The following is a 13,377-nucleotide window of genomic DNA, read 5'->3' as shown; positions in this document are numbered from 1 at the left end:
GGGGAACGTACGTATACACGGTGTAGAAATATGTGGAGCTGGGTTGGCTATATATGGTAGCAAAAGATAAGCAATAATCAATTCAAAGATGCAATGTTGAATAAACGCTCAACGACGGTACTGCGCTGGTCCCAGGCTAGACCGGACTAGAGACGCGAGCCTAGAACACTAATGAGGTCACGGCGTAGCACAACTAGCATCAATGAAGGATACTAAGTAGCTCTTGACAGCAAGATATAAGTGAAGATCACAACGGCAGTGAAGATAATGATGAAAAACAACTGCCAAGCAGGATATACAACAACTCTCTCTCCAACTTTCCTCTTGAAAAGTTTAAGACAATTTTCTGATAAATTCTTTCAAAGAATGCTACTAACTCAAGCTTTCCAATGCAAAAAGAATCACTCAATTCCGAGTTAATATGAGGAGTCAAAGAATTCTAAAACTGGCCTGAAAAATTGGAACAAGCTGTGTTCACGAACTTCGGAGGGCAAAAAGACCTATTTAGAAGCCTATTTTGAGGTGTCAAATATTGAACTAGCTTCTGCAACTATTTAGATGCGGCTCGTCGCTAGCTTCAATTTGAGTACTCACGGAGGCAAAACGGACTTCGTATGAGGAAGATACACCTGTTTTACTGAATAGTGCGCAAAACAGATTCCAATCCGAATTCAGGTACGAGATTGATTCTAGATAGATCCGATTTTTTTTCTTCTCTTTTTTTTTCTCACGTTTTTTTTCTTTTTCTTCTCTCTCTTTTTCTTTTTTTTTTCTCTTTTTTTCTCTCTCTTTTTTCTCTCTCTCTTTCCAAGACAAACTAGATAAGATGCAGATTGGATCACGTGAAGATGTGAATGACCTCAACTATGATTATGACAATGAACAGTGCATAGCACGTGGTGGAAATTAATAGATGGGATGGTGGACGGCGGAAGGGATAATGATGCAGCGGCGGCGTGACTAAGGTGAACAGAACTTGAAACTCTAAAGGAACTAGACACTAAGACCAGCAACTCGACACGACGATGCAACCGATAATTCAACTATGCAAGCAATGAAAAGAAAATTGCAAAGGCTCGGACTGGCTTGGACAAAGGATGAATAGATCTAACTCTTTTTGTGGATTTTTCTTGGACAATAGGTAAGAAAATAAATCTAATCTAGGAAAACTGAAAATTCTCACCAAGCAACCTGAAAACTGATACCACTTGATAGAGGCGGGGTGTCCCGATCTTTCGATGAGATGATAACTATCGATTTGGTGGAGACGACTTTGACGATCCGACTACAAACATGCACGACGTTGCGCCTTAGCAATCGCTAAACCAATCTCCTGAGGTTACTGACGATGCCGGAAGCACGGTCAGCCTGACCACGAAGGTCTATTCCTGCAAGCAATCGAAGAACGAGCAAGAATATGATAAAGCAATCTGAATATTGCAAACATATATGAGGTATTGATAATGGTGGGGATCCGTAAGCGGTCTTGGTCTGGTCGTTGGACACAAACGAAGTACACGAAGTTGCAATGGCTAACTTTTAACTAAACAAATCCCAAGGAAAAAGCTACTAGATGGATCTACTTATATAGGAGCAAGGGGTGGTGGCCAAGGAGGTGGGAGGACGTCCCAAGGCAGCCTAAAACTAAATCTAGGTCGTACAAGGCCAATGGGCCCAAGTGGAGGTGATGTAACACCTTTGGACTTGTAGTTTGACTCGGATTCTGCTGCAGCATCAGATTGTTTCGTCCACAACTCAACGCTCCGGACGGATTTGAAGGTGATTCCAATTGGGTTGGAAAGTGCACGAAATCTAGTTTCCAACAAAAAAAGAATCACCCAATTCGGAGTCCGTATGAAAAACTTGTGTGCGTTTTGAGTCAGGTATGTCTGTGCAGTCCGAATCTGAATCCAGAACGTGAGAGACTTGGACTCTATCTTCTCTTGGGCCAAAAATGACATGAGAGAACTTTTTGGACAGCAAATAAACATCTCTTTCTTCCTTATCTTCATATGTGGATTGTACAAATGTCCCATACACCTGCAATTAGACAAAACACAAAAGTGTGTGAAGTATTTTTGTTCTGGATAACATAAATAGATTATTGAATAGTTTGCACTAGAAATCACCTGACAAATATGCATATATGCAATATTTTTGGTCATATCCAAGGTAGTCATGTCCTCATCAATGCTTGTTCTTGCTCCAATGTTCATCCTTCTCCAAGCTAGGCCCTTCATTTGTAAGCAAAACAAATGTATCCAATTTAGGCAACATCATATTCTCATGAACATTAGAATCATTACCAAGAAACGAAAGTACCTGGTAATTTAGTTGGCGTGCACGAGCTCTAGTAATTGGTCCAGTATGTATAGCAGTAGGGGCTGTGGGTGTAACACTTGTATTGATGTCCTCATCACCTTATTCCATAATCCATCAAATCTTTACCCAAAACTTGAAAACTTCACAACACAAAACTCAACAGAAAATCTCATGAGCTCCATTAGTGCAAGAAAACAAACCACCACTTTAAGCTACTGTAATTAACTCATTATTTATTTATATTGGTGTTAAACATACTGTATTCCAACTTCTCTATGGTTCATACCCCCTGATACTAGCCATAGATTCATCAAAGTAAGTAAACAACACATGAAAAACAGAATCTGTCAAAAACACAACAGTCTGTAGCAATCTGTAACTTTTGAATACTTATGGAACTCTAAAAATTCTACAAAAATAGGAAGTCCTAGGAAATTCCTCTATTAATCTTATACAAAAAGAATCAACTAAAATCACGGTTCTGTGATTTGTTAAAATTATTCTTGCACGCGCAAAAGTTTCTGTTTTTCAGCAAGATCAAATTAACTATCACCCAAGATGATCCTACAGGTTCTACTTGGCACAAACACTAATTAAGACATAAAACTACATCTAACAAGAGTCTAGATGAATTATTTATTACTAAACAGGAACAAAAAGTAAAGAACAAAAATAAAATTGGGTTGCCTCCCAACAAGCACTATCGTCTAACGCCCCTAGCTAGGCATAAAAAGCGAGAATGGATCTAAGTATTGCCATCTTTGGTATTGGGAAAGAAAAGAGAAAAATTCTTATCTATAGCATTTATCTTTCTATTTTGGGAAAGCACATTGCCATTAATGGTGGAATAAATATTAAGCACGCTACAGAAATTTGCATCTAAGCTAGCCTTCATCTCTTTGATAATTTTGTTTTGATAACAGCATAAAAGAGAGGTGGATTCAACCTTCTCACTCATGGGGTGCCCAAATATAGTTTTCATCTTTTCATAGGTATCTATAGCATCCCCCTTAAGAAAACCTTTTTCAAAAATAGAATCTAAAACTTGCTTAAACGAAGAGGGTAAGCCAACATAAAAGGTTTTTAGGTATATCTCAATTTGATATTGTGGCACATAGCTAGCTCGAAATCTTAATAGCCTATCCCAAGCATGTTTTAAAGACTCATCAAGTAAGTAACAAAAAATTCAGGAATCTTCTTCATCGAAATTATTCAAACTCTCATTGATAACCCCGGTAGGTCTTTCCATAGCATCATTACTTATGAGCTTAGAGAGGACAGAGGGACTATCCAAAGTACTAGAACTCAGGAGAGAACCCTTAGCCCTTTTCGATTCGGCCATGGCAAAGGGAAGGCAAACGGTAAAGAGGAGAACGGGAAAAAGAGGGCGAATAAAATGGCAAGGGTGAAGTGGGGGAGAGGAAAACGAGAGGCAAATGGCAAATAATGTAATGCGAGGGATAAGAGTTTGTGATGGGTACTTGGTATGTCTTCACTTGTGCATAGACTCCCCGGTAACGGCGCTAGAAATCCTTCTTGCTACCTCTTAAGCATGCGTTGGTTTTCCCTTGAAGAGGAAAGGGTGATGCAGCAAAGTAGCGTAAGTATTTCCCTCAGTTTTGAGAACCAATGTATCAATCCAGTAGGAGGCTACACGCAAATCCCTCGTACCTACATAAACAAATAAGAACCTTGCAACCAACGCGATAAAGGGTTTGTCAATCCCTTACTTGCAAAAGTGAGATCTGATAGAGATAGTAAGATAAATATTTTTGGTATTTTTATGATATAGATTGGAAAGTAAAGATTGCAAAATAAAATAGATTGGAAACTTATATGATGGAAAATAGACCCGGGGGCCATAGGTTTCACTAGTGGCTTCTCTCAAGATAGCATAAGTATTACGGTGGGTGAAAAAATTACTGTCGAGCAATTGATAGAAAAGTGCATAGTTAAGAGAATATCTAGCATGATCATGTATATAGGCATCACGTCCGCGACAAGTAGATCGAAACGATTCTGCATCTACTACTATTACTCCACACATCGACCGCTATCCAGTATACATCTAGAGTATTTAGTTCATAAGAAAAGAGTAACGCATTAGGCAAGATGACATGATGTAGAGGGATAAACTCAAGCAATATGATACAAACCACATCTTTTTATCCTCGATGGCAACAATACAATATGTGCCTTGCTGCCCCTGCTATCACTGGGAAAGGACACCGCAAGATTGAACCCAAAGCTAAGCACTTCTCCCATTGCAAGAAAGATCAATCTAGTAGGCCAAACCAAACTGATAATTCGAAGAGACTTGCAAAGATAACAAATCATACATAAAATAATTCAGAGCAGATTCAAATATTGTTCACAGATAATCTTGATCATAAGCCCACAATTCATCGGATCTCGACAAACACACCGCAAAAAGAATTAGATCGAATAGATCTCGAAGAAGATCGAGGAGAACTTTGTATTGAGATCCCAAGAGAGAGAAGAAGCCATCTAGCTAATAACTATGGACCCGAAGGTCTGTGGTAATCTACTCACACATCATCGGAGAGGCTATGCTGTTGATTTAGAATCCCTCCATGATCGATTCACCCTCCGGCGGAGCGCCGGAAAAGGCCCCAAGATGGGATCTCACGGGTACAGAAGGTTGCGGCGATGGAAATAGGGTTTCGTGGTGCTCCTGGATATTTTCAGGGTATATGTTTATGTATAGGCGAAGGAAGTCGGTCAGGGGAGCCACGAGGGGCCCACGAGGGTGGGGGCATGCCTACCCCCTGGGCGCGCCCTCCTGTCTCGTGGCTTCCTCATTTCTTTCTTGATGTCCACTCGAAGTCTCCTGGATTGCGTTCGTTCCAAAAATAACTCTCCCGAAGGTTTCATTCCATTTGGACTCCGTTTGATATTCCTTTTCTGTGAAACACTGAAATTGGCAAAAAAAATAGCAATTTGGACTGGGCCTCGGGTTAATAGGTTAGTCCCAAAAATAATATAAAAGTGTATAATAAAGCCCATTAAACATGCAAAACAGATAATATAATAGCATGGAACAATAAAAAAATATAGATATGTTGGAGACGTATCAACATGCATGGAACGGCCGCAGCAGCAGCACGCCCGCGAAAATGCTTGCACATCGAATCGTAAAGAGGCAGCCTCGCACCTTCCCCATAAAAATTGGAATCTGCAGAGGCGTCGCTCATTTACCTCTCTCCCGTTCCAATCTAGAAACCGTAGCCGTCTTCTTCCCCAAACTCAAAGCAGAGTTTTCCCCATTCATCTGCCACCGCTGCGCTCTCGTCGTCCTCGCCTGCCCTCCCCCCTCAGTCTCCATGTCTTCTAAGGCGAGCAAGGGCAAGGAAGTGTCAGAGAGCAAACTGGCAAAGCTGCAGAAGGGGCACATCATCTTCACCCCGACACTCAATGTGTGTGCCTTGAAGGAGTGATACTTGTGCATGTGGTCGAGGGAGACGAAGGCTCACCCCGCCACTCGCGTGAGTCCAGCTTCCACCAAGGGCGGCCCAGATAAATTCCCACTCTTTGCCGACTACTTTTATTGCGGGCTCTGCCTTCCGTTTTCTGATTTCCTTGTCGTCATCATGTACACATTCTTCTTCCACCTCTTGGATTTTGCGCCGAATGCCATGACATGTATGTCAGTCTTCGCCCACCTCTGTGAGAATTTTGCTGGAGTAATCCCCAATACAGCCCTCTCCCGCCACTATTTCATCCTCCGTATCCAGGCCAGAGAGGCCCTTTCTGGTTTCGTCACTTGGATTCCTAGGGCGTGGAACAAGGAGATATACCCAGACGGGGTCTTCCTTGATAAATGGGATGAATGGCGGGGCAAGTGGTGCTGGATTACGGAGAAAGACCCACAATCATTTTTTGCCCCCGACAAACAAGGCTGACCCATAGCAAGGATTGGAGTGCCCTCGACTCTCAAGACGAGAAGCTCACAATCGGAATCACCAGGATCAAGCGCCTCAAAGCTGCCGGCCTCACGATAGAGATGGTCAACGCTGATTTCCTCCGCCGCCGCATAGCCCCTCTGCAAAATAAAAGGGAGGCTACCCTGGGAGTTTTGAAACGCATCGGATATCATGAGGCTGCGCCCTGGCTTGAATAACAACTTGACGGTCATGCAGCACACATCTCTCTACCACAAGCTGTTCAGGGCCGACAGGCCGTTCAAGTTGCCGGCAAGCATCGTTCCCCTGTGCAACAACTCTGTTCTGTCCTCAATCATATCCATGATGCCGGTGTTCAACGCCCACGGCCTTGACGGAACTTGGGTCGAGCCATCCGCGGAGAGCGCACAGGAGTTCTTTGACAACTTGTCAGAGAGGACCATCCGGGATGAGTCGAACTTCATCCGCCCAACTACTGACGAAGAAATAGCACACATCGCCAGCAGGGCGGAAGATGCGAGTCTTGCCGCAGAGGCCAGCAACATTGGCTTCGTGGAAGAGGAAGCCAGTGAAGAGAGAAACCTTTTCGAGCAGGAGGAAACTGCTAGGGAGCAGAGTGGCACAGTTGCCAGGGACTCTTCTATCGAAGATGCAGTCGAGGAGCAGCAGCATGAGGAGCCCACAGCTCTAGAGAAGAAGAGGCGTACTCTTCGGAAAGCCATCTCCAGCGAGCCAGTCCAGCAAGTTTCCTCGAGTGGCAAGGTTCCAGGCAAGGGGCAGCCGGCAAGGCTGCACAGCGGCAAAAACCTCAACAACAACCCGTGCGTCGTTCAGGGCGCGTGACCGCGGAGGTAAATAAAGCAGCGGAGGTTGCTCGCACGACGGCACCAGCAACCGAGGTGGGCCCACATCAGCCTGCCACCCCTGCCACCACCAAGCGACCCAGGTCCCCTTTTCCACCCCTCGCATGGATGCTACAGCGGAGGTCGACTTCGACCTCTGTGCCTTTAGCCCGGAGAGATAAGAGAGCCCAGAAGGAGACGAGTAAGTGTCCTGCCGCCTCCTTTATCTCCTGAGTTTTTGGTTTTGCTTATCTTATTTGTTCTTACTTTGGCCTATCCCCGTAGACACATGGAGACGTTGGCGCAAAGGATGGCGAAGAAAGCCAAGACTTCGACGGGCGACGAGCCCCCGGGAAGCACCGCAAGAGTGTCGGAGACCATCATCATTAGCCCGGAGTCCAGCCCACAACGCAGTCCCCAACCCAGCCCCCTGCGTGAGTGTACCATCCCCAAAATTGGGTTATCAATTTTGTGTTGTTATTCCTTCCTGGAACTCATTTTCAAAATATTTCCCCTGAGTTTTGCTGGATGACTCTGAGACTGCTTGTCATTTCCAACCTTTCAAAACCTTGCTCATGTCTTTGTTAGTGGACAAGACGTCATTTGCATCAACTCAAACCCTCTCAGACCCTAATTCCAAATTTGTTGGAATTTAAATATGGCCTTTGTGATTTTTGTTGAACCTTTAACAGTAGGAGAACCTCCAACTATTTTGGTATTACTATAATTGGGGTTACAATTTACATGAGATCTTTACATGATGACTTTACAACTAAGCCCCACTTTGGGAGGTGAGGTAGAGATTAGGATATAGTGATTACAAAATGTTAGAATATGCAAGAGCTCTATTAGAATATGTTTACACATTAGAATATGTACGGATCAAATCAAATCTGAATGTATGGATCCATGTGTCTACATACATAGATTCTGTTCATGGATTAACAAAAATGTGCAAGAGCTCTATTTGCCTCTGCCATTCTATGAGTCACTTCCTTTTTGCGTATGGCACCCCCACTCCCTTTGACAACATCTACTAATTAGGAACTTAATTTGAAAGCCATATTTCGACCCGGATGCTTTTGGAATGCTTCTAATAACCAACGAATGGCAAGTGCTCTTCCTTGTTTAGATCCTATTTCAATTGGAACTTTCCGGGTCGATCCTTTTTTATTACATCTTGTTTTTACGCCTATATTGGGAGTTACTCCACGTATTGCTTGACGTAAAACCAATAGTGGATTTGTTTCTGTCTTTTGTTGAATCTTTTTCACTGCTCGATAGAGAATTTGGTAAGCCAAATATTTTTTTCCGTCTTTCATAATACGGTTAACCACCATGTTAACTAATCGATTACGAAAAATTGGATCGGATTTTGCAGTTCTTTTTTCTGCAATACCTCGACGTGACATGAGCGTGAAAGAGGTTCAAGAATCCGTTTTCTTTTTATAAGGGCTAAAATCACTTATATTTTTTGCTTTTTGACCCCAAATTGTAGGGTGGATCTTGAAAGATAGGAAAGATTTCCCTCCAAGCCGTACATACGACTTTCATCGAATACAGCTTTCCACAGAATTCTATAGGGATCTATGAGATCGAGTATGGAATTCAGTTTACTCACTTTAAATCGAGTATCTGTTTCCCTCCTTTTCCGCTAGGATCGGAAATCCTGTATTTTCCATATCCATACGATCGAGTCCTTAGGTTTCTGAAATAGTGTAATGGAAAAAGAAGTTCTTCGAATCATTGCTATTTGACTCGGACTTGTTCTGAAAAATACGAGGTATTTCGAATTGTTTGTTGACACGAACAAAGTAAGGGGAAACCTATGAAAGAATTTCCATATTGACCTTGGACATATAAGTGTTCCGAATCGAATCTCTTTAGAAAGAAGATCTTCTGTCTCGTGGTAGTCTGCTCTAGTCCCTTTACGAAACTTCCGTTATTGGTTCCTTCTCCTGTTGCTTGATTCACATGGCATCATCAAATGATACAAGTCTTGGATAAGAATTTACAACGCACTAGAACGCCCTGTTGATGATTCTTTACAGCGACTGCATCCAGCTCGAACAATGCGATATCTCACACCGAGTTCAAAGATACTTAACCCTTCCTCCTCTTACTAATACTACAGAATGTTCTTGTATGCCCAATACCAGGTATAAGCAGTGATTTCAAATCCAGAAGTGAATTGTGTCGGTGTCAAAACCGGCGGATCTCGGGTAGGGGGGGTCCCGATCTACGCGTCTTAGGTTGATGGTAATAGGAGGCAAGGGACACAATGTTTACCCAGGTTCGGGCCCTCTCGATGGAGGTAAAACCCTACTTCCTGCTTGATTGATATTGATGATATGAGTAGTACAAGAGTTGATCTACCACGAGATCGTAGAGGCTAAACCCTAGAAGCTAGCCTATGATGATTATGATTGTGATCTTCCCTCTAAGGACTAAACTCTCTGGTTTCTATAGACATCGGAGAAGGATAGGGTTTACATGGAGTCGGTTACAAGGAAGGAAATATAATATCCGGATCGCCAAGCTTGTCTTCCATGCAAAGTAGAGTCCCATCCGGACACTGGACGGAGTCTTGAGTCTTGTATCTTCACGCTCCAACAGTCCGGACAAAGTATATAGTCCGGCTGTCCGGATACCCCCTAATCCAGGACTCCCTCAGTAGCCCCTGAACCAGGATTCAATGATGATAAGTCCGACGCGTAGTTTTGTCTTCGGCATTGCAAGGCGGGTTCCTCCTCCGAATACTCCAAAATACCAGTTGCGACGAATAGTGTCCGGCTTCCCATCAATGTTGTACTCCTCGGCTTCCGTGCTTCAATAATGATCACCTCCACGTGTCGAGCGAATGCGAGGAGCCGAGGCATTTTTGCATTTTCCACCCACGGTCCGGCGGGTTAACCATCTATTTGAAGAGACGGGGATTCTCAGATCCAAACCTCACCCTCTTCCCTTGAGCAAGCATCCAACAAAGCACTCCGGAAAAACCATTCCAACATGGCCGGTCACCGCAACTCTTCTTCTCTCCCCTCGCTCCAAGCCGGGTGACTGGGAAGAGTGTTCAGTTCCCCACAGCCGTTTGATAGAGTTATAGACCCAAGGGTTTCTCCCACCGACGTTCATGGTCCCCGTCCGAGCCGGAATAGCTACCTATTGATAGAGGCTAAGGTGTCCCGTCTTTCGATGAGATGATGGATATCGCTTTGGTGGAAGTCGACTTTGACGATCCGACTACGAACGTGCGAGGACGTCGCGCCTTAGCAATCGCTAAACCAACTCCGAGAGGTTATTGACCACGCCGGAGCACGATCAACCTGACCACGAGGGTCTGTTTCCTGCGAGCAAACGAAGAACAAGCAAGAAACTGAGATTGCAATCTGGATATTGCGAATATAAGATGAAAGCTTTATTGATCAAGGTGGGGTTCTGTGACGCCTTTGTCTGGTCGTTGAACACAAACGAAGTACGCGAAGTTGCAGCTATGGCGAACTTTTAATCTAAACAAAACCCAAGGAAAAGCTACTAGATGGATCTACTGATATAGGAGCAAGGGGTGGCGGCCAAGGAGGTGGGAGGACGTCCCAAGGCAGCCTAAAACTAAATCTAGGTCGTACAAGGCCAATGGGCCCAAGTGGAGGTGATGTAACACCTTTGGACTTGTAGTTTGACTCGGATTCTGCTGCAGCATCAGATTGTTTCGTCCACAACTCAACGCTCCGAACGAATTTGAAGGTGATTCCAATTGGGTTGGAAAGTGCATCAAATCTAGTTTCCAACAAAAAAAGAATCACCCAATTCGGAGTCCGTATGAAAAACTTGTGTGCGTTTTGAGTCAGGTATGTCTGTGCAGTCCGAATCTGAATCCAGAACGTGAGAGACTTGGACTCTATCTTCTCTTGGGCCAAAAGTGACGTGAGAGAACTTTTTGGACAGCAAATAAACATCTCTTTCTTCCTTATCTTCATATGTGGATTGTACAAATGTCCCATACACCCGCAATTAGACAAAACACAAAAGTGTGTGAAGTATTTTTGTTCTGGATAACATAAATAGATTATTGAATAGTTTGCACTAGAAATCACCTGACAAATATGCATATATGCAATATTTTTGGTCATATCCAAGATAGTCATGTCCTCATCATCCTCCCCTTCTTGAAAATAAAGCCGTCCTCGGCGTTGCTTAATCTGAAATGTGGCTAACAAAAGAGACAAGGTGTACATGTTGTATATGTATATGTCATCCATTTTTACTTCCCTTGATTTTTGCATATATGACACATGAATAGATGAGTAACTTGCATAGTTCATAAAATCTAAAGCCAAAAAATTAGCACAAGAAGTAGAAGGCATGAAAATATTGCAACTCAGTTTGCACATATAAGTGAAGCTCTTATTCATTTCAAAAGATTGACAATGTTCATCATTAAACCATCCCAGCATTGGTGAATAAACCTTACTTGCATCAAATTTACATGCTACAACATGCTTAAATAAGCAAACATGCAATAAGTCATTCAACACATAATCATCACCAAGATTAGAGGTCATATCAAAATGATTAAACATTGGTTCTTTTGCATCAATAGTTAATTCAATGGGTGCACTCAAAATTGTTGGTATTTCAGTTGTTTGATCACATGGCAAAGTCAAATTATCAACGTAGTCCTCTAAAATAGGTGGTGTGATCAAAGTAGTGGGTAGCTCATCAGATGGTGCATTCAAATTGACAAGGCATTCATCATTCTCATGTAGAGATGGAAGATCAGTACCTTTGTCATTACCTCTTATGATCAACTCAGATGATGTAGCCACTCTCGGGGGCGATGTGTCACATGGTGGAGGTGATGTAGTCCTGACAACAACGGATGTGGTTGTCATAGTATGCCTAGTAGTTAAAGGAACAATCATATCAACTCTTGGAATGTGCACCGTGTGCTTGTTCTCCTCATGGCCAACACGTCGTTTTATTTCCTGTTCAGCTTTGCAAGCAAGATGAAACAAATGGTCCATAGGATAGCACTCTTCATGAATTAGTATCTCTTGAATATCACGGTTTAATCCTCCCCAAAATCTATCCATAAAATCATCTTCACTTTCTTCTAAAGAGGAATGCAACAAGGTAGTTTGTAAATCATCATAATATTTTGTTACAGTTTCACTACCTTGTTTTAAGTGTTGCAACTTCTTAATCATGTCACGTGTATAATAAGCAGGGACGAAAGTATGTCGCATGGCAAGTTTCAAATCATCCCAAGTAGTAGGTATATAATCAGGGTGTAACCGACAATATTCACTCCACCAAACCAAAGCATAACCAGTGAAAGAACCAACCGCAACCTTAACCTTTTTATGTTCATCGAAATTATGGGAAGCAAATATATTTTTTATGTCGAACTCCCATTCAATATATAAAGCAGGTTTAAAACGGCCATTAAATGGTGGTATAGATACATTAACCTGATCATGTGCATTTGGATGTTTATGCACCTCTCGTGACGGTTGTGGTATTTGCAAAGGTGGTGGCACGTCTCCCGCGATCGACAAAGCCCATGAATTGACTCTGGATCCTGTCATGATTAGTAGAACAAGAAACAGAACCCAAAAATAATGTTCCTATAACTACTAGGATGTGGTGGTAAAACGCTCACAGTAAAGCAAATATCAATGTCTTACAAGTTCTTACCATGCAGCAGGCGGTGATGGGCAACCAGCGGTGTCAAGTAACTCCGAATATTGAGTAAAGCGATTGCCAGGGGAGCGTACGTATACACAGTGTAGAAATATGTGGAGCTGGGTTGGCTATATATGGTAGCAAAAGATTAGCAATAATCAATTCAAAGATGCAATGTTGAATAAACGCTCAACGACGGTACTGTGCTGGTCCTAGGCTAGACCGGACTAGAGACGCGAGCCTAGAACACTAATGAGGTCACGGCATAGCACAACTAGCATCAATGAAGGATACTAAGTAGCTGTTGATAGCAAGATATAAGTGAAGATCACAACGGCAGTGAAGATAATGATGAAAAACAACTGCCAAGCAGGATATACAACAACTCTCTCTCCAACTTTCCTCTTGAAAAGTTTGAGACAATTTTCTGATAAATTCTTTCAAAGAATGCTACTAACTCAAGCTTTCCAATGCAAAAAGAATCACTCAACTCCGAGTTGATATGAGGAGTCAAAGAATTCTAAAACTGGCCTAAAAAATTGGAACAAGCTGTGTTCACGAACTTCGGAGGGCAAAAAGATCTATTTAGAAGCCGATTTTGAGGT

General features: G+C 42.8%; 1 pseudogene; it reads right to left on the bottom strand.

The window, feature by feature from the left end:
* Window positions 1-7,997: 7,997 nt before the first annotated feature.
* LOC119345097 lies at window positions 7,998-8,558 on the bottom strand (annotated as a pseudogene).
* Window positions 8,559-13,377: the final 4,819 nt, after the last annotated feature.

This window comes from Triticum dicoccoides, unplaced genomic scaffold, assembly GCF_002162155.2.
Source record: "Triticum dicoccoides isolate Atlit2015 ecotype Zavitan unplaced genomic scaffold, WEW_v2.0 scaffold20519, whole genome shotgun sequence".
In the NCBI taxonomy this organism is placed as follows: Eukaryota; Viridiplantae; Streptophyta; class Magnoliopsida; order Poales; family Poaceae; genus Triticum; species Triticum dicoccoides.
The sequence above is the reverse complement of the archived record's forward strand: the minus strand, read 5'-3'. Positions and strand labels throughout refer to the sequence as shown.